Source organism: Heterodontus francisci, chromosome 16, assembly GCF_036365525.1.
Source record: "Heterodontus francisci isolate sHetFra1 chromosome 16, sHetFra1.hap1, whole genome shotgun sequence".
Classification (NCBI taxonomy): domain Eukaryota; kingdom Metazoa; phylum Chordata; class Chondrichthyes; order Heterodontiformes; family Heterodontidae; genus Heterodontus; species Heterodontus francisci.
In genome coordinates, this window is record NC_090386.1 from 101,118,940 (window position 1) to 101,145,762 (window position 26,823).

The 26,823-nt window shown below is 47.2% G+C and overlaps 1 long non-coding RNA gene across 1 annotated transcript in view; it reads right to left on the reverse strand.

Annotated features, from left to right (window-relative positions):
- LOC137378536 (uncharacterized) overlaps positions 1 to 24,785 on the reverse strand; it is a 102,013-nt gene extending 77,228 nt beyond the window's left edge. The window contains exon 1 of the long non-coding RNA XR_010976625.1: positions 24,687 to 24,785. This is a non-coding gene — a long non-coding RNA (uncharacterized lncRNA). The remainder of the gene's footprint in view (positions 1 to 24,686) is intronic.
- Positions 24,786 to 26,823: the final 2,038 nt, after the last annotated feature.

Sequence of the window (26,823 nt, forward strand, 5' to 3'; positions counted from 1 at the left end):
ACAGATGCTGCTCGACCTGCTGAGTATTTCCAGCACTTTTTCTTTTTGTTACAGTTTCTCCCTACTTTGCTCTATCAAAACCATCATAATGTTGAATTATTAAATCTCCCCTTAACCTGCTCTGCTCTATGGAAAACAATCCCAGCTTCTCCAGTCTCTCCACATTAACTGAAGTCCGTCATCCCTGGTATCATTCTAGTAAATCTCCTCTCCAAGGCCTCGACATCCCTCCTAAAGTGTGATGCCCAGAATTGGACACAATCCTCCAGCTGATCCTTAAACAGAGATTTGTAAAGGTTTAACATGACTTCCTCATTCTCATAGAGTCATAGAGTTATCCAGCACAGAAACAGGCCCTTCGGCCCACCGTGTCCCCGCTGGCCATCAAGCCTATCTACTCTAATCTATTCTTGTATTCAATACCCCTATTTACAAAGCCAGGTATTCCATACACTTTCTTAACTGCCTCAAACTTGCCCTGCCACCTTCACGGATTTGTGAATATGCACCCCAGGTCTCTCTGCTCTTCTACCCCTCTCAAAATAGCACCATTTACATTGCAAGTGCTGCAGTTTCGGAGGTGCTGTCTTGAGATGTGACATTAAACTGACACCCCGTCTGCCCTCTCAAATGGACATAAAAGATCCCACAACCACTATTTCAAAGAGCAGGGGAGTTCTCCCTGGCATCCTGGCCAATATTTATCCTTCAATCAACATCACTAAAACAGATTCTCTGGTCACTATCACATTGATACTTGTGGGATCCTGCTGTGTGTAAACCGGCTGCTGCGTTTCCTACATTCCAACAGTGACTACACTTCAAAAGTAATTCATTGGCTGTAAAGTGTTTTGGGATGGCCAGAGATCATGTAAGGTGTTACAGAAACGAAAATCACTTTTTATATAAAAACATGCTGGAAATACTCAGCAGGTCTGGCAGCTTCACTGGAGAGAGTTAATGTTTCAGATCGATGACCCTTTGTCAAAAGATGAAAGGGCACTGACCTAAAACGTTAACTCTGCTTCTCTCTCTGCAGATGCTGCCTGATCTGCTGAGTATTTCCAGCACTTTCTGTTTTTAATCCAGACTTCCAGCAGCTGCAGTATTTCGCTTCTGAGTTACCTTTTGGATTACATGACTTCTCCATGTTGTTTCTCCCAAAGTGCAACACATCACACTTACTGCAGTAAATTTCATCTGCCATGTGTCCACCTATTTCACCAGTCTGTCTACCTCCTCCTGAAGTCTGTTACTATCCTCCTCACTGTTTACTACATTGCCAAGTTTTATATTGTCTACAAACTTCAAAATTGCACTCCCTGTATCCTAGCCCAGGCAGTTATATGTAAGAAAAACAATTATCCTAATTGGGGACCCCACTACATACTTCTCTTCAGTCAGAAAAACATCTGTTCACCACTGCTGTCCGCCTCCTATCCTTTAGCCAATTTTGTACCCACGTTACCCTGTTCCTTTAATCCCATGTGCTTCGATTTTCTGAATAAATCTGTTATGTGCTACTTTATCAAATGCCTTTTGAAAGTCTATCTATATAACATTTACTGCACCACCTTCAACAACCCTCTCTGTTATTTCAAAGAACTAAATCAGGTTAGTCAGACATGATTTGCATTAACAAATCCATGCTGGCTGAACCTTATTAACGCAGGCTTCTCCAAGTGAGCATTAATTTTATCCTTGACTATAGTATTTAGTAGTTTGCCCACCACTGACGTTAATTACAGACCAGTCAGTCTATCAGGTTTAACCGTCTCCCCTTTTTTTTTGAACCGGAGTATAACATTTACAATTCTCCAGTCCTCTGCTCCCAAACAGAATTGAAAGATTGTGGTCAGAGCTTCTGCTATCTCCACCCAGCTTCCCTCAGACTGGGTGACTTGTTAACTTTGAGTGATGCCAAACTATTTAGCACCTCCTTTCTATCGATTTTTATCCTATCCAATATATCTACACACCCTCCTCTGCTCCAACATTAACTTCATCCTTTCCTTTTGTAAAAACAGATGTAAAGTCCTCACTCACTACCTCAGTCATGCCCCTCTGCCTCCACAACAGGATTTCCTTTTTTTGCCCCAATTGGTGTTTTACCCTCATGTTCCCACTATTATTCCCTTACATTTCCCATTTTTCTTTGTCACTTTTCACCGCTGGCTCTGTTGGTCATTATCTTGGCTCCATCCCTGTACAAGCCAGTCAATCATTCCATCCTCACATGACCAATGTGGGTCATCCCCCTTCTCAGGACTCTGCGGGTAATTTAAATTGAGGGGAGAATGGAATTGACACAGGTTCATGTTTCTGCTCTAAATTTAACCCCCTCCCCACCCCCGGCTGGGGTTGGCAGCAGAGTCTGTGGTGAGATTTCCTGGGTCACTCCCAGTGGGATACACATAGTACCTGGAGTCACTCTGAAAAATGCATGAGTTTCCTTCTGGGTTTGGATTAAGCTCATGGCTGATTCAGTTTTTCAGTTGCCTGTGTTTACAGTCTCATTACTACACAATACTTGAGAGATGTCCACATTCAGCACTCTATAAACAGTCGGCAGTTATTTAACACATTCTTTATTGCTTATCAATGAATAAACCAACATTTGCTGCTGCAGCCATCACCATCCTCCCTCCCTGTTCCTCCTCCTCCCCACCCTCCCCATTCACCATCCTCCCCCCTCTCCATTCCCCCTTCTCCCCTCCCTTCCCGTTCCCCCTCCTCCCCTCACTCCCATCACCATCCTCCCTCCCTGTCCCTCCTCCTCCCCTCCCTCCCCATTCTCCCTCCTCCCCCCTCCCCATTCCCCGTCCTCCCCCCCTTCCCGTTCCGCCTCCTCCCCTCACTCACACCACCCTCCTCCCCTCCCTACCACCACAGTCCTCCTCCAATTACCACCTCTCCCTCTCCCCAGCCTCCAGCTCAGTTCCCTGCTGCCTACAGGGAACCCAGTTGCTCCCAATCCACTCGTGGGTCGACTCTGACCACAGTCTCTCCAATATTCACACACCCTGCGACTGCAAAAAACCTGACAGTACTATTGCTAACCGCACCACAGTAAACGCTGCTCCTTCCCCATATCATTCTCATCAGCCTCTCAGTAAGGCTCCAGTTCAGGGTGAAGAATTACACCAGAACTATGCTCCGTAAGTACAACACTATAACTACACTCATTCCAATCTCATTTATAATGTTACACTGGCCCAAAGTTACCTGAAACCTTGTGCCATATTAATGTACATTTGCTGGTGGTGAACCACTGTGGGGTAGGTACACCCACAGTGCTGTTAGGAAGGGAGTTCCAGGATTTTGACCCAGTGACAGTGAAGGAACGGCGATATAGTTCCAAGTCAGGATGATTGTGAAAAAGAGGAATGTGCCTGGCTGATGTTCCCATGGCTGATCCATATTTCAGTTCCATTTACGCACCTTTGCTGCATATCCCTCGATATCCTTACCCCCAACAAAAATCAATTCATCTCAGATATGAAATTTCCAATTGACACCCAGCATTCACTGCTTTTTCTGGGACAGTGTTCCAGATTTTCACTCCTCTTGCATGAAGAAGTGTTTCCTGATTTTGTTTCTCTGTATCTACTCTATCGAATCCCTTAATCTTGTTAAATACATGGATTAGATAACCCCCTCAACCTTCTAAGCTCAAGGGAAAACAAGCCAAGTCTGTGCAACCTGTCTTTATAATTTAACCATTTCTGGTGAATGTACTGTACCCTCTAAAATATCCTGCCTGAGGTGCAGGGTCCAGAATTGAACTCAGTTACTCCAGATGGGGTCGAATCAAGGCTCTGAACATCATTTCCTTGTCTTTGTATTCCAGCCCCCTCGAGATAAGGCAAATGGAATGTTGGCCCTTTTAAATTTCTTTTTGTACCTGTCCACTAGTTTTAGTCATTTCTGTACCTGCCTACCCAAACCCCTTTGCTCCTCCACAGTTCCTTGCTTTACACCATTAGGAAAATATGCCGATGTCTTTCTTGCGTCCAAAGTGGATTCACTCTCATGTCCACAATGAATTCCATCTGCCTCAGTTTTGCTCACTGATGTAACTGGTCTGTGTTCCTTTGTAACTCCCTGCCCCATCCACGTATTTTATTGTGCTATTGTGCTAACTTAGTGCCATTTGAAAACAGTCTAGTCCTTCATCCAAGTAATTTATATCAAAATCTGAATTACAGAACTTTTTTCCACCAAACGTCAGTCGGCCTCCGACACTGTTCCCAATGAAGCTCAACCCAAGCTTGAGGAACAGCACCTCATATTTAAATTAGATACTTTACAGCCTCCGGACTCAATATTGAGTTCAACAATTTCACATCATAACCTCGGCCTTTTTTCAGACAGCAGCTGTTGGTGATGATTCTGCTGTTGCCATTTACACCTCCTCTAGACCCATCTTTTGTTTCTTCACTTGTCCCACCGCCATCTCCTTTTGCCTATCAACATCATCCCTTTGTCATTTAATATCTCCTGCCTCACACCCGATCACAGACCTTCCCTTTTCCAGTTCTGATGAAGGGTCACTGACCTGAAACATTAACTCTGCTTCTCTCTCCACAGATGCTGCCAGACCTGCTGAGTATTTCCAGCGAGTTCTGTTTTTATTTCAGATTTCCAGCATCTGCAGTAATTTGCTTTTGGACTATTTTTGGTGAATGTCATTGTTAAAAATAGCCACAGCTTTGTTATGGTAAAACAGATTTCACCTCCATGACATCAGCTGATCAGGGAGATGGCAAGAGTGACATGAGAGACAGCTCTCATACTGATTACCTCACCCATCGAAAGCTCCAGTGTTTAATAAACACACTCTGAGCCCAGAGTTTCGAGGCTCCAACTCACTGCCTGTTTATCCATTATTTAAAATCTGGTGAACACTGTTCATAGCTGAGGTCACAGCCAGTGGCTGAGGCAATGTTTTATTTTTAGTTCAGTCAGGACTGTAGCTGCATCTTTTATCACCTGGTTAGTTGTGCAGATTTCTGCTTGCAATTTCCCACCTGCTGACTTCAGCATGAGGGGTAATTCCATGGGCAGGAGCTTCATTAATACCTCCTTTAGTGACATACCATGGAGGCAATCTAGAATTCTAGACTCCTGTAACACAGAGGGAGGCCATTTAGTCCAGTATTCCTGTGCTGGATAGCTCTTTCAAAGAGCCACTTAGTCCCACTCCTTTACTCTTTCCACACAGCCCTGCAAATTTTTCCTGTAAAGTTTGTAGCAGACCAACAAATCCCTGGAGTGACAGGTGGTCAGTAACATCTCACACTCACAACTGAAGATACAGCATCACCTCTAATCCATCTCCCATAGCAACTGGAGGAGGCCATTCAGCCCCTCAAGCCTGTACAGCCATTCAATTAAGAACATGGCTGATCTGTATCTTGACTCCATTTACGCACCTTGGTTTTGTAACCCTACATAGCCTTGCCTAACAAAAATCTATCAATTTCAGTTTTGAAATTTTCAACAATTCCACAGCATCAACAGCTTTTTGGGGAGAGAGTTCCAGATTTGCACACCTCTTTGTGTGGAAATACTTCCCAACATCACCCCTGAATGGCCTGGCTCCCATTTGAAGGTTCTGCCCCCTTGTTCTGGACTCTCCCCACCAGAGGAAATAGTTTCTGTCTATCGACCCGATCAAATCCTTTAATCATTTTAAACAACTCAGTTAGATCACCCCATAATCTTCTATATTCAAGGGAATACAAGCTAGGTTTATGCAGTTGTCCTCATAATTTAACCCTTTTAGCCCGAGTATTATTCTGGTTGCAGTCCCTCCAAAGCCAATATATCCTTAACAAGGTGCAGGATCCAAAACTGAATGCAGTTAGTCCAGCTGGGGTTTAACCAGAGCCATTAATTTTGGAGGTAACCTGGAAACATTTGATTAATCCTAACAGGTTGTATAACTTAAATGCAAGTCATTCTGCTTGTATAGAATCATAAAAAGTTTAAGGCACAGAAAGAGGCCACTTGGCCCATCATGTCTGTGCTGGCTGAAAAACGATCCACCCAGTCTAATCCCACCTTCCAGCATTTGGTCCGTAGCCCTGCAGATTACGGCACTTGAGGTGCATATCCAGACTCCTTTTGAATGAGTTGAGGGTCTCTGCCTCAACTACCCTTTCAGGCAGTGAGTTCCTGACCATCATCACCCTCTGGGTGAAAAAGGTTTTCCTCATCTCCCCTCTAATTTTTCTACCAATCACTTTAAATCTATGCCCCCTCGTCACTGACCTCTCTGTTAAGGTGAATAGACCCTTCACCTCCACTCTATCCAGGCCCCTCAAAATTTTTTACATTTCAATCAGATCTCCCCTCAGCCTTCTCTGTTCCAAGGAGAACAACCCCAGCCTATCCAATCTTTCCTCATAGCTGCATTTCTCCAGTCCCGGCAACATCATCGTAAATCTCCTCTGTACCCTCTCTAGTGCAATTACATCCTTTCTGTAATGAGGTGACCAGAACTCCACACAGTACTCCAGTTGTGGCCTAACCAATGAGTTATACAGTTCCAGCATAACCTCCCTGCTCTTGTATTCTATACCTCGGCTAATAAAGGAAAGGATTCTTCCTTATGCCTTCTTAACCACCTTATCGACCTGTCCTGCTACCTTCAGGGATCTGTGGACATTCACTCCAAGGTCCCTCACTTCCTCTACACTTCTCAGTATTTTCCCATTAATCGTGTATTCCTTTGCCTTGTTTGACCTCCCCAAATGCATCATCTCACACTTCTCCAGGTTGAATTCCATTTGCCACTTTTCTGCCCATCTGACCAGACCATCAATATCCTCCTGCAACTTACAACTATCCTCCTCGCTATCTACCACACGGTCAATCTTTGTGTCATCTGTAAATTTCTTGATCATGCCCCCTACATTTATGTCCAAATCGTTAATATACACCACAAAAAGCAGGGGACCCAGTACTGAGCCCTGCAGAACGTGACTGGAAACAGCCCTCCAGTCGCAAAAACGGTCGTCAACAATTACACTTTGTTTCCTGCCACTGAGTCAATTTTGTATCCACCTTGCTGCATTTCCCTGGATCCCATAGGATTTTATTTTTTTAACCAGTCTGCCATGTGGGACCTTGTCAAAACGCTTGCTAAAATCCATGTAGACCATATCAACTGGAGGAAGAAGTTAGCAGACAAAACTGCATAAAGAGAGACAGAGAGGGGGAAGGATGAGTAGTGCACCTCAATTTTGTGCATTTCTTTTCTATCAGAGAAAACTAGAATCCAAATCTAAAGAATAATACTCCAACTGGAATTGCAGGATTGTACTGGGCTCTTGTAACAGATACATGAAACTTTCCAACTCATGCCCTCTGCGCAATGCTTCACCCAACACATTCCACCCTCATGGCTCAGCGACAACACTATTGGCCAAGTCCTGAAGGACATATCTGCCAGACTGGGTCTGCGGCAGGTGGTGGGAACCAATAAAAGGGAAAAACCTACTTGACCTCGTTCTCACCAATCTACCCATCACCGATGCATCGGTCCATGACAGTATTGGTAGGACCACAGCACAGTCCTTGTGGAGATGAAGTCCTGTCTTCACGTTGAGGATACCCTCCATCGTGTTGTGTGGCATTACCACCATGCTAAATGGAATAATTCAGAACTGATTTCAATGATGCATATCCTATATGTAATCTAGAAGCTCAAAACTGGGCATCCATGCGATACCGTGGGCCATCAGTAGTAGCAGAAATACATTCAACCACAATCTGTAACCTCATGGTTCAGCAATTAGAGATGGGCAATAAATGTTGGCCGAGCCAGCAATGCTCACATTCCACGAATGAATAAAAAAAAAATCCCTCACTTTACCATTACCATCAAGCCAGGAGACCAACCCTGGTTCAATGAAGAGTACAGGAGGGCATGACAGGAGCAGCACCAGGCATACCTCAAAATGAGATGTCAGCCTGGTGCTGCTACAACACAGGACTATCTGCATGCTTAACAGTGGAAGCAGCATGCGATAGACAGAGCTCAGTGACCCACAACCAAGAGATCAGATCAAAGCCCTGCAGTCCTGCCACAACCAGTCGTGAATGGTGGTGGACAATTAAACAGCTAATCAGAGGAGGAGGCTCCAAAAAAATTCCCCATCCTCAATGATGGGGGAGCCCAGCACATCAGTGCGAAAGATAAGGCTGAAGCATTTGCAACAATCTTCAGCCAGAAGTGCCAAGTTGATGATCTATCTCGGCCTCCTCCTGAGGCCACCAGCATCACAGATGCCAGACTTCAGCCAATCCGACTCACTCCGTGTGATATCAAGAAACGACTGAAGGCACTGGATACGGCAAAGGTTATGGGCCCTGACAACATTCCAGCAATAGTACTGAAGACCTGTGCTCCAGAACTTGCCGCGCCCCTAGCCAAGCTGTTCCAGTACAGCTACAACACTGGCATCTACCCTGTAATGTGGAAAATTGCCCAGGTATGTCCTGTACACAAAGAGCAGGACAAGTCCAACCCGTCCAATTACTGCTCTACTCTCAATCATCAGTAGTGATGGAAGGTGTCATCAACAGTGCCATCAAGCAGCACTTGCTCAGCAATAAACTGCTCACTGACGCTCCATTTGGGTTCTGCCAGGGCCACTCAGCTCCTGACCTCATTACAGCATTGGTTCAAACATGGACAAAAGAGCTGAACTTAACAGGTGAGGTGAGAGTGACTGCCCTTGACGTCAAAGCAGCATTTGACCGAGTATGGCATCAAGGAGCCCTAGCAAAACTGGAGTCAATGGGAATCAGGGGGAAAACTCTCTGCTGGTTGCAGTCATACCTAGCGCGAAGGAAGATGATTGTGGTTGTTGGAAGTCAATCATCTGAGCTCCAGGACATCACTGCAGGAGTTCCTCAGGGTAGTGTCCTAGGCCCAACCATCTTCAGCTGCTTCATCAATGACCTTCCTTCAATCATAAGGTCAGAAGTGGGGATGTTCGCTGATGATTGCACAATATTCAGTTCCATTTGTGACTCCTCAGATACTGAAGCAGTCCTTGTAAAAATACAGCAAGAACTGGACAACATTCAGGCTTGGGCTGATAAGTGGCAAATAACATTCGCACCACACAGATGCCAGGCAATGACCATCTCCAGCACAAAAAAGAGAGAATCTAACCATTTCCCTTTGACATCAAATAGCATTTCCATCCTGGGGGTTAACATTGACCGGAAACTCAACTAGACCAGCCATATAAATACTGTGGCTACAAGAGGAGGTCAGAGGCTAGGAATCCTGAGGCGAGTAACTCAGCTTCTGACTCCCCAAAGCCTGTCCACCATCTCCAAGGCACAAGTCAGGAGTGTGATGGAATACTCTCCACTTGCCTGGATGGGTGCAGCTCCAACAACACTCAAGAAGCTCGGCACCATCCAGGACAAAGCAGCCCGCTTGATTGGCACCCCATCTACAAACATTCACTCCCTCCACCACCGACGCATAGTGGCAGCAGTGTGTACCATCTACAAGATGCACCGCAGCGACTCACCAAGGCTCCTTCGACATCACCTTCCCAACCTGTGACCACTACCACCTAGCAGATGCATGGGAATACCACCACCTGCAAGTCACAGATATGGAAATATGTTGCTGATCCTTCATTGTTGCTGGATCAACATCCTGGAATTCCCTTCCTAATACCTCACAGACTGCCGCGGTTCATGGAGAAGGCTTGCCAGCTTCTAGGGATGGACAATAAACAGGATCTTGTCAATGTCGTCCAATCCCGGAAAACAACAAGTGACCATTTCTGAACATTACTGAAGCCAAAAAGTGGACATTAGGTTACACTAAAGGGGAGGGTGGGCAGCAGTGGATTGTTCCAAGTTGGGGAAGGGCTTGCCCGTGGGCAGCGGGGGAGGGTAGTGGGGTGACAGGGAACAGAGAAAAGGCAGGGCTCGGGCGCACACTGTCTGGCTTGATGGAACTTGATGGTCCACTGATCTATTGCTTCCTGGAGATCGTGTGCAGGCAGAGAGCACAGCTGATGTATTAAATGAGAACTTTGCATCTGTCTTTGCTAAAGAAGAGGATGTTGCCAATGTAGCAGTAAAGAAGGAGGTCATGGCGATATTGGATAGGATAAAAATGGATAAAGGGGAGGTTCCGAACAGTTGGCAGCGCTCGAAGTAGAAAAGTCACCTGGTTCAGATGGGATGAGTCCTCGGTTACTGACAGGAGTGGAAATTGTGGAGGCTCTGGTCACAATCCTGCTTCAGTGTGGGGATGGTAGAATCATTGACTGAAAAATCACAGGAGGAGGACATTCGGCTCATCGTGCTGATGCTGGCTCTTTGAGAAAGCTATCCAATTAATCCCACTCCCTTGCTCTTTCCTCATAGCCCAGAATAGAACCAATTCCCTTTTGAAAGTTACTATTGAATCTACTTCCACCGCCCTTTCAGGCAGCGCATTCCAGATCACAACAACTCACTGCGTTAAAAAAGATTTTTCCTCATCTCCCCCTCTGGTTCTTTTGCCAATTAACTTAAATCTGTATTCACTGACCCTTCTGTCACTGGAAATAGTTTCTTTTTATTTACTCTACTAAAATGCTTCATGATTTTGGACACCTCTATTAAATCGCCCCTTAACCTTCTCTACTCTAAGGAGAACAATTCCAGCTTTCGGTCTCTCCACATTAACTGAAGTCCCTCATCCCTGGGAACATTCCAGTAAATCTCCTCTGCAGCCACTCCAAGGCCTCGACATCCTTCCTAAAATGTGGTGCCCAGAATTGAAATGCCACACTCAGTCCTAACTAGGTTTTATAAAGGTTTGGCATAACTTCCTTGCTTTTGTACTCTCTGCCTCTGTTTAGAAAGCCAAGGATCCTGTACGCTTTTTAACAACCCTTCAACATGTCCTTCTACCTTCAAAGATTTATGTACGTACACCACAGGTCTCTCTGTCCCTTCACACCCTCTAATATTATACCATTTAGTTTACATTGCCTCTCCTCATTCTTCCAACCAAAATGAATCACTTCACTGCAGTAAATTTCATCTGCCACGTGTCTGCCCATTTCACCAGTCTACCTATGGCAACTACAGGCCAGTCAGCCTAATGTTGATGGTGGGGAAACTTTTTAAAGAGATATTAATCTGGAACAAAATTAATTGACACTTAAAATAAGAACTAGGAGCAGGAGTAGGCAATTCAGCCCCTCGAGCCTGCTCCACCATTCAGTATGATCATGGCTGATCTCACCTCAGCCTCAATTCCACTTTCCTGCCCGTTCTCCATAACCCTTCAACCCATTTCTAATTCATTTTAAATTCCACCAGCTGCCGTGGTGGGATTTGAACCCGTGTCCCCAGGGCATTAGCCCAGGCCTCTAGATTACTAGTTTAGTGACATTACCACTACACCACCATCTCCCCAAAAAGGACTTGGAAAAGTAAGGGTTAATAAATGAAAGTCAGCATGGAATTTTAAAGGGAAATCGTGTTTGACTAACGATCAAGTTCTTTGGTGAAGTAATGTCGAGGGTTGATGAAGGGAGTACAGTTGATGTTCTGTGTATGGACTTTCAGAAGATTTTTGATCAAGTACCAAATAACAGACTTGTTGGCAAAACTGAAGCTGATGGGATTGAAGAGACAGTGGCTGAGTGGATACAAAATTAAGGACAGAAAGGGGAGAGTAGCGGTGAATAACTGTTTTTAGACTGGAGGGAAGTATTGTGGTTTCCCCCAGGGTCAATGTTGGGACTACCGATCTTTTTGATATATATTAATAACCTGTTCTTGGGTAGACAGGACATAATTTCAAAGTTTGCAGATTACACAAAGCTTGAAAATGTAGTAAACAGTGGGGAGGATATTCAGCAGGACATAGGCAGACACAAGGCAGATGAAATTTAATGCAGAGAAGTGTTAAGTTATTCATTTGGATTGGAAAACTGAAGAGAGACAGAGAGACCTGGGGGTGCATGTACACAAATTTTTGAAGATTGCAGGACAAGTCGAGAAGGCTTTTTTAAAAAATCATACAGGATTGTTGACTTTATAAACTGAGACATAGAGTACAAACGCAAGGAAATGATACTGAGCATCTAGGAGGAGTGGTTCTGGCTCCTGCTGGGTGTATAGGGAGTCAGCGGGGTTGTGTTTCCATGGGCCTCTGGCACTGTCTTAATTATCATTCTTCACGCTTGAGCTTGGACTTTGATTCCCAGCAGGCTGCTGGATCCTGGGATTCATTCCTATTCTAATCCAATATCGACAAACACAGTCACTGTTCCCAATCAGGAACAGGGATATATAATGTTTCTGCTTCATAGCTCAGAATACAGAAGCTGACGATTGCAGCTTGCAGGGTTATTCCTGACCGAGACCATCAACTGCCCTGGCCAGGGTTTGACCTGTGACCCTGGCCATACAGCTGGTCAATCCAACACTTGTCAATGCGTTGATCACCTGAGCTACCAAGGAAGATACTGCTTACTGCTGATCTTCAATACATTTCAATCACAACAACTTATATTTACGTAGCACCTATAACGTAATAAAACAGCCCAAAGCACAGCACAGGAATACTGTAAAGCAAGCTCGGACAACGCACCACATAAGGCAATCTTAGAACAGATGGCCAAAAGCTTGGTCAAAGAGGTAGGTTTTAAGGAGCATCTTAAATGGAGGAGAGCGAGGAAAAGGGAGGTGGAGAGGTTTAGGGCGGGAATTCCAGAGCTCAGGGCCCAGGTAGCTGAAGGCACGGCCGCCAATGGTGGAGCGATAGAAATCAGGGATGCTCAAGAGGCCGGAATTACTTATGAACATGCACACAACCAGACAAATTAGGAGCAGGAGTAGGGCACTCGGCCCTTCGAGGCTGCTCCGTCATTCAATAAGTTCATGGCTGAACTGATTACTCCACATTTCCACCTACCCCCGATAACCTTCCAACCCCTTGTTTATCAAGAATCTATCTACCTCTGCCTTAAAAATATTCAAAGATTCTGCTTCCACTACCTTTTGAGGAAGAGAGTTCCAAAGACTCACGACCCTCTGAGAGAAAAAAATTCTCCTCATCTTTGTCCTATATGGGTGACCCCTTATTTTTAAACAGTGACTCCTGGTTCTAGATTCTCCCACAAGGGGAAACATCCTTTCCACATCCACCCTGTCAAGACCCCTCAGGATTTTATGTTTCAATCAAGTCGCCTCTTACTCTTCTAAATTCCAGCGGATACAAGCCTAGCCTGTCCAATCTTTCCTCGTAAGACAGCCCACCCATTCCAGGTATTAGACTAGTAAACCTTCTCTGAACTGCCTCCAACGCATTTACATCCTTCCTTAAATAAGGAGAGCAGTACTGTACACAGTACTCCAGATGTGGTCTCACCAACGCCATGGATAGCTGAAGCAAAACCTCCCTACTTTTGTATTCAATTCCCCTCGCAATAAACGATAACATTTTATTAGCTTTACTATTTACGTGCTGAACCTGCACACTAACCTTTTGTGATTCATGCACTAGGACACCCAGATCCCTCTGCATCTCAGAGCTCTGCAATCTATCACCATTTAGATAATATGCTTCTTTTTTATTCTTTCTGCCAAAGTAGACAATTTCACACTTTCCCACATTATACTCCATTTGCCAGGTCTTTGCCCACTCACTTAACCTATCTATATCCCTTTGTAACCTCCTTATGTCATCTTCACAAATTACTTTCCTACCTATCTTTTTGTCATCAGCAAATTTGGCAACCATACCTTCGGTCCCTTCATCCATGTCATTTATATAAATTGTAAAAAGTTGAGGCCCCAAAACAGATCCCTGTGGCACACCACTCATTACATCTTGCCAACCAGAAAATGACCCATTTATGCCTACTCTCTATTTCCTCTTAGTTTTAGTTTAGAGATACAGCACTGAAACAGGCCCTTCAGCCCACCGAGTCTGTGCCAACCAACAAAGACCCATTTATACTAACCCATATTCCCAACCACCTACCTACACTAGCGACAATTTACAATGGCCAATTTACCTATCAACCTGCAAGTCTTTGGCTGTGGGAGGAAACCGGAGCACCCGGCGAAAACCCACGCGGTCACAGGGAGAACTTGCAAACTCCGCACAAGCAGTACCTAGAACTGAACCCGGGTCCCTGGAGCTGTGAGGCTGCGGTGCTAACCACTGCACCACTGTGCTGCCCTGCGCCAGCTAGACAATCTTCTATCCATGTCAATATGTTACCCCCTACACCATGAGCTTTTATTTTCTGCAATAACCTTCGGATGTGGCACCTTATCAAATGCCTTCTGGAAATCTAAGCACAGTACATCCACCAGTTTCCCTTTATCACAGCACATGCAACTCCTTTAAAGAACTCCAATAAATTGGTTAAACACAATTTCCCTTTCACAAAACCATGTTGACTACCTGATTACCTTGAATTTTTCTAAATGCCCTGCTATAACGTCTTTAATAATAGCTTCTAACATTTTCCCCAAGACGGATGTTAAGCTAACTGGCCTGTAGTTTCCTGCTTTCTGTCTCTCTCCCTTTTTGAATAAAGGAGTTACATTCGCTATTTTCCAATCTAATGGAATCTTCCCTGAATCGAGGGAATTTTGGAAAATTAAAACTAACACATCAACTATCTCACCAGCCACTTCTTTTAACACCCTAGGATGAAGTCCATCAGGACCCGGGGACTTGTCAGCCTGCAGCTCCAACAATTTGTTCAGTCCCACTTCCCTGGTGATTGTAATTTTCTTGAGTTCCTCCCTCCCTTCCATTTCCTGATTTACAGCTAATACTGGGATGTTACTTGTATCCTCAATAGTGAAGACTGATGCAAAATATCTGTTCAATTCATCTGTCATCTCTTTATTATCCATTATTAATTCCCCAGACACACTTTCTATAAGTTAACTCTTTTTTAAATATCTATAGAAATTCTTACTATCTGTATCTGCGGCACAGTGGCGCAGTGGTTAGCACCGCAGCCTCACAGCTCCAGGGTTCAATTCCGGGTACTGCCTGTGTGGAGTTTGCAAGTTCTCCCTGTGTCTGCGTGGGTTTTCTCCGGGTGCTCCGGTTTCCTCCCACAAGCCAAAAGACTTGCAGGTTGATAGGTAAATTGGCCATTATAAATTGTCACTAGTATAGGTAGGTGGTAGGGAAATATAGGGACAGGTGGGGATGTTTGTTGGGAATATGGGATTAGTGTAGGATTAGTATAAAATGGGTGGTTGATGTTCGGCACAGACTCGGTGGGCCGAAGGGCCTGTTTCAGTGCTGTATCTCTAATCTAATCTAATCTAATTTCTAGCTAGCTTTCTCTCGTACTCTAATTTTACCTTCCTTATCAATCTTTTAGTCATTCTTTGCTGTTTTTTATATTCTGTCCAATCTTCTGACCTGCCTCCCATCTTTGCGCAATTATAGGCTTTTTCTTTAAGTTTGATACTCTCTTTAACTGTTTTAGTTAAATACAGATGGTGGGTCCCACCCTTGGAATTTTTCTTTCTCATTGGAATGTATCTATTCTGTGTATTCTGAAATATCCCCTTTAATGTCTGTCACTGCATCTCTATTGACCTATCCCTTAACCTGATTTGCCAGTTCACTTTAGCTAGCTCTGCTTTCATGCCCTCATAATTGCCCTTATTTAAGTTTAAAATACTGGTTTTGAACCCACTCTTATCTCCCTCAAACTGAATGTAAAATTCAATCATATTATGATCGCTGCTACCGAGGGGCACCTTAACTATGAGGTCATTAATTAATCCTATCTCGTTGCACAATACCAGGTTTAGTATAGCCTGCTCTCTGGTTGGCTCCAGAACGTATTGTTCCAAGAAATTATCCCGAAAACATTCTATGTACTCCTCATCTAGGCTACCTCTGCCCATCCGATTTTTCCCGTCTATATGTAGATTAAAATCCCCCATAATGATCGCTGTACCTTTCTGACAAGCTGCCATTATTTCTTCCTTTATACCCTGTCCTACAGTGTGCTTAATGTTAGGTGGCCTGTACACCACTCCCACAAGTGACTTCTTGCCTTTATGATTTCTTATCTCTACCCAAACTGCTTCTACATCCTGGTTTCCTGAACTCAGCTCATCCCTTTCTATTACGTTAATACCATCATTCATTAACAGAGTCACCCTCCAACTTTTCCAAGCTTCCTGTCTTTCCTAAATGTCATGTACCCTTCAATATTCAGCTCCCAATCGATGCCATCCTGCAGCCATGTCTCTGTAATGACTATCAGATCGTACTTATTTATTTCTATTTGCGCTCGCAGTTCATCTGTTTTGTTTCGAATGCTACGTGTATTCAGATACAGAGCCTTTAGTTTTGTCCTTTTATTATTTTTGTAACCTCTAGCCTTATCTGTTGATTTAATTTCTCTAATCTTATTTGCCCTATGCCAATTTGCATATTGCTCAGGTAATAATCCAGAGATTATTACTTTTGAGGTTCAGTTTCTTAATTTGGTGCCTAGTTCCTCATACTGACTATGCAGAACCTCTTTCCTTGTCCTGCCTATGCCATTTGTACCAACATGGAGCACAATGACTGGATCCTCCCCTCCCACTGTAGAGCAGATGTCCCAAACCCTGGTACCAGGCACCGGGACTCTCGCTGTTTGTTGCAGAGAACAGTGTCAATCCCCCTCACTATACTGTCCCCTATTACCACTACATTCCATTTTTCTCCCTCCACTTGAATGGCTTCCTGTACTATGATGCCATGGTCAGGTTGCTCATCCACTCTGCAGCCCCCACTCTCATCCAAACAAGCTGAAGAGTTCAAGAGGAGTGCAGATATCTCGGGGGGTTGTGGGGCTGGAGGAGGTTACAGAGATAGGGAGGGGCAAGGCCATGGAGGGACTTTGAAAACTATGATGAGAATTCTAAAAATTGCGGAGTAGCTTTACCAGGAGCTAATCTAGGTCAGTGAGTACAGGGGTGATAGGGGAACAGGACTTGGTGTGTGTTAATGTAGGTCAGTGAGTACAGGGGTGATAGGGGAACAGGACTTGGTGTGTGTTAATGTAGGTCAGTGAGTACAGGGGTGATAGGGGAACGGGACTTGGTGTGTGTTAATGGAGGTCAGTGAGTACAGGGGTGATAGGGGAACAGGACTTGGTGTGTGTTAATGGAGGTCAGTGAGTACAGGGGTGATAGGGGAACAGGACTTGGTGTGTGTTAATGTAGGTCAGTGAGTACAGGAGTGATAGGGGAACGGGACTTGGTGTGTGTTAATGTAGGTCAGTGAGTACAGGGGTGATAGAGGAATGGGACTTGGTGTGTGTTAATGGAGGTCAGTGAATACAGGGGTGATAGGGGAACAGGACTTGGTGTGTGTTAATGTAGGTCAGTGAGTACAGGGGTGATAGAGGAATGGGACTTGGTGTGTGTTAATGTAGGTCTGTGAGTACAGGGGTGATAGGGGAATGGGACGGTGTGTGTTAATGGAGGTCAGTGAGTACAGGGGTGATAGGGGAACGGGACTTGGTGTGTGTTAATGTAGGTCAGTGAGTACAGGGGTGATAGAGGAATGGGACTTGGTGTGTGTTAATGTAGGTCTGTGAGTACAGGGGTGATAGGGGAACAGGACTTGGTGTGTGTTAATGTAGGTCAGTGAGTACAGGGGTGATAGGGGAACAGGACTTGGTGTGTGTTAATGTAGGTCAGTGAGTACAGGGGTGATAGGGGAACGGGACTTGGTGTGTGTTAATGTAGGTCAGTGAGTACAGGGGTGATAGGGGAACAGGACTTGGTGTGTGTTAATGGAGGTCAGTGAGTACAGGGGTGATAGGGGAACAGGACTTGGTGTGTGTTAATATAGTCAGTGAGTACAGGGGTGATAGGGGAACAGGACTTGGTCTGTGTTAATGTAGGTCAGTGAGTACAGGGGTGATAGGGGAACGGGACTTGGTGTGTGTTAATGTAGGTCAGTGAGTACAGGGGTGATAGGGGAACAGGACTTGGTGTGTGTTAATGTAGGTCAGTGAGTACAGGGGTGATAGGGGAACGGGACTTGGTGTGTGTTAATATAGTCAGTGAGTACAGGGGTGATAGGGGAACAGGACTTGGTGTGTGTTAATGTAGGTCAGTGAGTACAGGGGTGATAGGGGAACGGGACTTGGTGTGTGTTAATGTAGGTCAGTGAGTACAGGGGTGATAGGGGAACAGGACTTGGTGTGTGTTAATGGAGGTCAGTGAGTACAGGGGTGATAGGGGAACAGGACTTGGTGTGTGTTAATATAGTCAGTGAGTACAGGGGTGATAGGGGAACAGGACTTGGTGTGTGTTAATGTAGGTCAGTGAGTACAGGGGTGATAGGGGAATGGGACTTGGTGTGTGTTAATATAGTCAGTGAGTACAGGGGTGATAGGGGAACGGGACTTGGTGTGTGTTAATGTAGGTCAGTGAGTACAGGGGTGATAGGGGAACGGGACTTGGTGTGTGTTAATGGAGGTCAGTGAGTACAGGGGTGATAGGGGAACAGGACTTGGTGTGTGTTAATATAGTCAGTGAGTACAGGGGTGATAGGGGAACAGGACTTGGTGTGTGTTAATGTAGGTCAGTGAGTACAGGGGGTGATAGGGGAATGGGACTTGGTGTGTGTTAATATAGTCAGTGAGTACAGGGGTGATAGGGGAACGGGACTTGGTGTGTGTTAATGGAGGTCAGTGAGTACAGGGGTGAGAGGGGAACGGGACTTGGTGTGTGTTAATGTAGTCAGTGAGTACAGGGGTGATTGGGGAACAGGACTTGGTGTGTGTTAATATAGTCAGTGAGTACAGGGGTGATAGGGGAACAGGACTTGGTGTGTGTTAATATAGTCAGTGAGTACAGGGGTGATAGGGGAACAGGACTTGGTGTGTGTTAATGTAGTCAGTGAGTACAGGGGTGATAGGGGAACGGGACTTGGTGTGTGTTAATATAGTCAGTGAGTACAGGGGTGATAGGGGAACAGGACTTGGTGTGTGTTAATGTCGGTCAGTGAGTACAGGGGGTGATAGGGGAACAGGACTTGGTGTGTGTTAATATAGTCAGTGAGTACAGGGGTGATAGGGGAACAGGACTTGGTGTGTGTTAATGTAGGTCAGTGAGTACAGGGGGTGATAGGGGAACAGGACTTGGTGTGTGTTAATATAGTCAGTGAGTACAGGGGTGATAGGGGAACAGGACTTGGTGTGTGTTAATGTAGGTCAGTGAGTACAGGGGTGATAGGGGAAGGGGACTTGGTGTGTGTTAATATAGTCAGTGAGTACAGGGGTGATAGGGGAACGGGACTTGGTGTGTGTTAATGGAGGTCAGTGAGTACAGGGGTGAGAGGGGAACGGGACTTGGTGTGTGTTAATGGAGGTCAGTGAGTACAGGGGTGAGAGGGGAACGGGACTTGGTGTGTGTTAATGTCGGTCAGTGAGTACAGGGGTTATAGGGGAACAGGACTTGGTGTGTGTTAATGTAGGTCAGTGAGTACAGGGGTGATAGGGGAACAGGACTTGGTGTGTGTTAATATAGTCAGTGAGTACAGGGGTGATAGGGGAACGGGACTTGGTGTGTGTTAATATAGTCAGTGAGTACAGGGGTGATAGGGGAACGGGACTTGGTGTGTGTTAATGGAGGTCAGTGAGTACAGTTGTGATAGGGGAATGGGACTTGGTGTGTGTTAATGGGGGTCAATGAGTACAGGGGTGATAGGGGAACGGGACTTGGTGTGTGTTAATATAGTCAGTGAGTACAGGGGTGATAGGGGAACAGGACTTGGTGTGTGTTAATGTGGGTCAATGAGTACAGGGGTGATAGGGGAATGGGACTTGGTGTGTGTTAATGGAGGTCAGTGAGTACAGGGGTGATAGGGGAACAGGACTTGGTGTGTGTTAATGTAGGTCAGTGAGTACAGGGGTGATAGGGGAACGGGACTTGGTGTGTGTTAATGTAGGTCAGTGAGTACAGGGGTGATAGGGGAATGGGACTTGGTGTGTGTTAATGTAGGTCAGTGAGTACAGGGGTGATAGGGGAACGGGGCTTGGTGTGTGTTAATGTAGGTCAGTGAGTACAGGGGTGATAGGGGAATGGGACTTGGTGTGTGTTAATGTAGGTCAGTGAGTACAGGGGGTGATAGGGGAACGGGACCTGGTGTGTGTTAATGTAGGTCAGTGAGTACAGGGGTGATAGGGGAACGGGACTTGGTGTGTGTTAATGTAGGTCAGTGAGTACAGGGGTGATAGGGGAATGGGACTTGGTGTGTGTTAATGTAGGTCAGTGAGTACAGGGGTGATAGGGGAACGGGACTTGGTGTGTGTTAATATAGTCAGTGAGTACAGGGGTGATAGGGGAACGGGACTTGGTGTGTGTTAATGTAGGTCAGTGAGTACAGGGGTGATAGGGGAACGGGACTTGGTGTGTGTTAATGTAGGTCAGTGAGTACAGGGGTGATAGGGGAATGGGACTTGGTGTGTGTTAATGTAGGTCAGTGAGTACAGGGGTGATAGGGGAATGGGACTTGGTGTGTGTTAATGTAGGTCAGTGAGTACAGGGGGTGATAGGGGAACGGGACCTGGTGTGTGTTAATGTAGGTCAGTGAGTACAGGGGTGATAGGGGAACGGGACTTGGTGTGTGTTAATGTAGGTCAGTGAGTACAGGGGTGATAGGGGAATGGGACTTGGTGTGTGTTAATGTAGGTCAGTGAGTACAGGGGTGATAGGGGAACGGGACTTGGTGTGTGTTAATATAGTCAGTGAGTACAGGGGTGATAGGGGAACGGGACTTGGTGTGTGTTAATGTAGGTCAGTGAGTACAGGGGTGATAGGGGAACGGGACTTGGTGTGTGTTAATATAGTCAGTGAGTACAGGGGTGATAGGGGAACGGGACTTGGTGTGTGTTAATGTAGGTCAGTGAGTACAGGGGTGATAGGGGAACGGGGCTTGGTGTGTGTTAATGTAGGTCAGTGAGTACAGGGGTGATAGGGGAATGGGACTTGGTGTGTGTTAATGTAGGTCAGTGAGTACAGGGGTGATAGGGGAACGGGGCTTGGTGTGTGTTAATGTAGGTCAGTGAGTACAGGGGTGATAGGGGAATGGGACTTGGTGTGTGTTAATGTAGGTCAGTGAGTACAGGGGTGATAGGGGAACGGGGCTTGGTGTGTGTTAATGTAGGTCAGTGAGTACAGGGGTGATAGGGGAATGGGACTTGGTGTGTGTTAATGTAGGTCAATGAGTACAGGGGTGATAGGGGAATGGGACTTGGTGTGTGTTAATGGAGGTCAGTGAGTACAGGGGTGATAGGGGAACGGGACTTGGTGTGTGTTAATGTAGGTCAGTGAGTACAGGGGTGATAGGGGAACGGGACTTGGTGTGTGTTAATGTAGGTCAGTGTGTACAGGGGTGATAGGGGAACGGGACTTGGTGTGTGTTAATGTCGGTCAGTGAGTACAGGGGTGATAGGGGAACGGGGCTTGGTGTGTGTTAATGTAGGTCAGTGAGTACAGGGGTGATAGGGGAACGGGACTTGGTGTGAGTTAAGGCCAGGGCAGCAGAGTTTTGGATGACAAGTTGATGGAGGGTAGAATGTGGGAGACCGATCAGGAGTGCATTGGAATAGTCAAGTCTAGAGGTAACAAAGGCATGAATGAGGGTTTCAGCAGCAGATGAGCTGAGATGGTGTGAAGTTGAGTGATGTTACGGAGGTGGAACTCGGCGGTCTTAGTGTTGGCATAAATATGAGGTCGGAAGCTCATCTCGGGGTCAAATGTGACACCAAGGTTGCGAACAGACTGACTCAGCCTCAAGACTATGGCCAGGGAGAAGGGATGGAGTCGGTGGTTTCGGCAACGGAATTTGTGGTGGGAACCTTTGACCGTGGCTTAGGTCTTCCTGATGTTTAATTGGAAGAAATTTCTGCTCATCTATTGCCGGATGTCAGACAAGAAGATCCAATAATTTCGAGGCTGTGGGGAACTTGAGAGGGGTGGTGGTGAGGTAGAGCCGAGTGTTGTCAGTGTACATGTGAAAACTAATGCTGTGCTTTTGGATGATGTCACCAAGGGGCAGCATGTAGATGGGAAATAGGAGGGACCGAGGATAGATCCTTGGGGGACACCAGAGGTAACGGTGCAGGAACAGGAAGAGAAGCCATTGCTGTCTATGATTAGATATGCCAGCATTTATTGCCCATCCCGAATTGCCCTTGAGAAGGTGGTGGTGAGCTGCCTTCTTGAACCGCTGCAGTCCATGTGGTGTAGGTACACCCACAGTGCTGTTAGGAAGGGAGTTCCAGGATTTTGACCCAGTGACAGTGAAGGAACGGCGATATAGTTCCAAGTCAGGATGGTGTGTGACTTGGAGGGGAACTTGTAGGTGGTGGTGTTCCCAATAATCTGCTGCCCTTGTCCTTCTATTTGGTAGAGGTCGCGGGTTTGGAACTTTATCAAAAGCACCAAGGTCAAATGTGATTCAAGTGCAGAGGTCACCTGGTGTAGTAGGTTCCGTTTCCCACAAGGACCCTCCCATCAATTGGTCACTAGGATAGCTTCAGAAAGACAACTATTTTTCCCACAACATTATTCTGACCCAGAGAATGCCAGACACATGAAATGAAATGAATACATAAACACATCATCACAGACAGAGGAAGGGTCTGTGTTCTTGGTCAGGCAACGTTCTACCGTGCATTGATCTTCAGGGCTGCACTCCCATGATGTGACATCTCGTCATTATAAACAGTAACACGCAGCCATTGTAGAACAAGGCACACACAAAACAGGAAATGACTAATACATCACCTTGCTAACCATTTAAGATCCATCTCTGGTACATAACAGACAGCGCACAGCTTTAAGCAGCAAAATTCAGGAGCTTCTGTCCAAACGGATCGAATCTATGACATTAAACAGGGTTGAATACAATAAAAGGGCGATGGGAGGGGGGTTAGAGCAGGGACTGGATTTACACCAGGAACTGTCTCCTGTTTCTGTCATCAGCTCACACACTCCCCAAGCTCTGCATTTCATTCACAGAATCACCACATTTAACACATCCTCCCGTACATTCCGTTTATTGAAATGGCAGAAAAAATGTTTGCAAAATCATCTTGAGACAGGACCAACCCTGTTCCCCGGCTCAGTCGCTCATTGTGCTATTTATAGCCCGATTCCTGAATCTGCTTTATCAACAGCAAGAAATACATCTGCAATTTATCCGGATGTAAAACTGCAGCACACAGGAGAGCTGGACATCCCAGCAAGCTGCAAAACACTGGCACAAACCAACAGCATCCCAAAGTCACTCGCACAACACAGGCTCACACCCGATAATCATCCCTAACCCCAGCTCAGCTCAACCCAACCCAGCTCAGCTCAACCCAGCTCAGCTCAACCCAACCCAGCTCAGCTCAACCCAACCCAGCTCAGCTCAACCCAACCCAGCTCAGCTCAGCTCAACCCAACCCAGCTCAACCCAACCCAGCTCAGCTCAACCCAACCCAGCTCAGCTCAGCTCAACCCAACCCAGCTCAGCTCAACCCTACCCAGCTCAGCTCAACCCTACCCAGTTCAGCTCAACCCAGCTCAGCTCAAACCATCCCAGCTCAACCCAACCCATCCCAGCTCAACCCAACCCATCCCAGCTCAAACCATCCCAGCTCAACCCAACCCAGCTCAGCTCAACCCATCCCAGCTCAGCTCAACCCATCCCAGCTCAGCTCAACCCTACCCAGCTCAGCTCAACCCTACCCAGCTCAGCTCAACCCAGCTCAGCTCAACCCTACCCAGCTCAGCTCAACACAACCCAGCTCAACACAACCCAGCTCAACACAACCCAGCTCAACACAACCCAGCTCAACACAACCCAGCTCAACACAACCCAGCTCAGCTCAACCCAGCTCAGCTCAACCCAGCTCAGCTCAACCCAGCTCAGCTCAACACAACCCAGCTCAACACAACCCAGCTCAACACAACCCAGCTCAACACAACCCATCCCAGCTCAACCCATCCCAGCTCAACCCAACCCAGCTCAGCTCAACCCAACCCAGCTCAGCTCAACCCTACCCAGCCCAGCTCAACCCAACCCAGCTCAGCTCAAACCATCCCAGCTCAACCTAACCCAGCTCAGCTCAACCCATCCCAGCTCAGCTCAACCCATCCCAGCTCAACCCATCCCAGCTCAACCCAACCCAGCTCAGCTCAACCCATCCCAGCTCAGTTCAACCCTACCCAGCTCAACCCTACCCAGCTCAGCTCAACCCATCCCAGCTCAGCTCAACCCAACCCATCCCAGCTCAGCTCAACCCAACCCATCCCAGCTCAGCTCAACCCATCCCAGCTCAGCTCAGCTCAACCCATCCCAGCTCAGCTCAGCTCAGCTCAACCCATCCCAGCTCAGCTCAACCCATCCCAGCTCAGCTCAACCCATCCCAGCTCAGCCCAGTTCAACCCAACCCGAATCCGAATCCCGGGACAGTCGGTGCCTGAAGCGGCCACAGATCGCGCGACCCTATCGCCCGAACATCCTGGACTGGGAGTGGGGGAGGGGGGATCGGTACCGGGACCGGGACCGGGGACCGGGATCGGGATCGGGGACCGGGACCGGGATCGGGATCGGGATCGGGACCCTCTCCCCCCCTCTCCCCTCCTACCTCCACGATGAAGGTTCTCTCGGTTCTTTCCTCCCCGCACACCGGCAGCAGCCACAGCAGCGCCTGCAGGAAGCAGCTTCTCCAGGACAGCAGCACCCCCGCTCCCCCTCTCCCGGTGCCTCTGCCCCGGCCTCTCCTCCCCGGATCCCCGGCCGCTGCCATCGCCCCGGGCTCCGGCTCTGCTCCGGCTCTGCTCCCGCTCCCTGATCCGCTGCTTCTGTTTCCAGCTCCGCTCCGATTCTCCGCAGAGTCTCTGTCTCCGCCGCTGCCTCTGCGCAAACTCCCGTCTTAAAGCGAGACAGTCTCAGCCTCTGGGACTCACAGCTCATTACTGCTGCCGTCACTCTGTCTCCCTCCCTATCTCTGTCCCTCTCTCCCTCCCTCTCTCCCTATTGCTCTCCCTCCTTCCCTCCCTATCTCTGTCCCTCTCTCCCTATTGCCCTCCCTCCTTCCCCTCTATGTCCCTCTCTCCCTCCCTCTCTCCCTATTGCCCTCCCTCCCTATCTCTGTCCCTCTCTCCCTCCCTCTCTCCCTATTGCCCTCCCTCCCTCCCTATCTCTGTCCCTCTCTCCCTCCCTCTCTCCCTATTGCCCTCCCTCCTTCCCTCCCTATCTCTGTCCCTCTCTCCCTCCCTCTCTCCCTATTGCCCTCCCTCTCTCCCTATCTCTGTCCCTCTCTCCCTCCCTCTCTCCCTATTGCCCTCCCTCCCTCCCTATCTCTGTCCCTCTCTCCCTCCCTCTCTCCCTATTGCCCTCCCTCTCTCCCTATCTCTGTCCCTCTCTCCCTATTGCCCTCCCTCTCTCCCTATCTCCCTCCCTATCTCTGTCCCTCTCTCCCTATTGCCCTCCCTATCTCCCTCCCTATCTCCCTCTGTCCCTCCCTCACTCTGTCCCTATCTCCCTCTATCCCTCCCTCCCTCTCTCCCTATTGCCCTCCCTCTCTCCCTATCTCCCTCCCTCACTCTGTCCCTATCTCCCTATCTCCCTCCCTATCTCTGTCCCTCTCTCCCTATTGCCCTCCCGATCTCCCTCCCTATCTCCCTCTGTCCCTCCCTCACTCTGTCCCTATCTCCCTCTGTCCCTCCCTCCCTCACTCTGTCCCTATCTCCCTCTATCCCTCCCTCCCTCTGTCCCTATCTCCCTATCTCCCTCTGTCCCTCCCTCCCTCACTCTGTCCCTATCTCCCTCTGTCCCTTCCTCCCTCACTCTGTCCCTATCTCCCTCTGTCCCTCCCTCCCTCTGTCCCTATCTCCCTCTGTCCCTATCTCCCTCTGTCCCTCTCTCTCCCTCTGTCCCTTCCTCTGTCCCAGTCTCCCTCCCTCCCTATCTCACTCTGTCCCTGTCTCCCCCATCCCTATCTCCCTCCCTCTGTCCCTATCACCCTCCCTATCTCCTTCCCTCCGTTCCTGTCTCCCTCCCTCTGTCCCTTTCTCCCTCTGTCACAAGAACACAAGAAATAGGAGCAGAAGTTGACCATTTGGCCCATCGAGCCTGCTCCGCCATTCAATATGATCATGGCTGATCTTGGGCTTCAACTCCACTTTCCTGCCCACTCCCCATATCCCTTGATTCCCTGCAAGACCAAAAATCTTATCTATCCCAGCCTTAAATGTATTCAACGATGGAGCATCCACAACCCTCTGGGGTAGAGAATTCCAAAGATTCACAACCCTTTGAGTGAAGTAATTTCTCCTCATCTCAGTCCTGAATGATTGACCCCTTATCCTGTGACTGTGTCCCTGTGTTCTAGATTCCCCGACTAGTGGGAACAATCTCTCAGCTTCTACCCTATCAAGCCCTTTCAGAATTTTATATGTTTCAATGCGTTCACCTCTCACTCTTCTAAAATCCAGAGAATATAGAAGCAAAATACTGCGGATGCTGGAAAGCTGAAACAAAAACAAGAAATGCGAAATCCGAAGAAGGGTCGCTGACCCGAAACGTTAACTCTGCTTCTCTTTCCACAGATGCTGCCAGACCTGCTGAGTGAATCCAGCATTTCTTGTTTTTGTTCCAGAGAATATAGGCTCAATTTACTCAGCCTCTCATCATAGGACAACCTCCTTATCCCAGGGACCAATTTAGTAAATCTTCACTGCACTGCCTCCAGTGCAAGTATATCCTTTCTTAAATGTGGA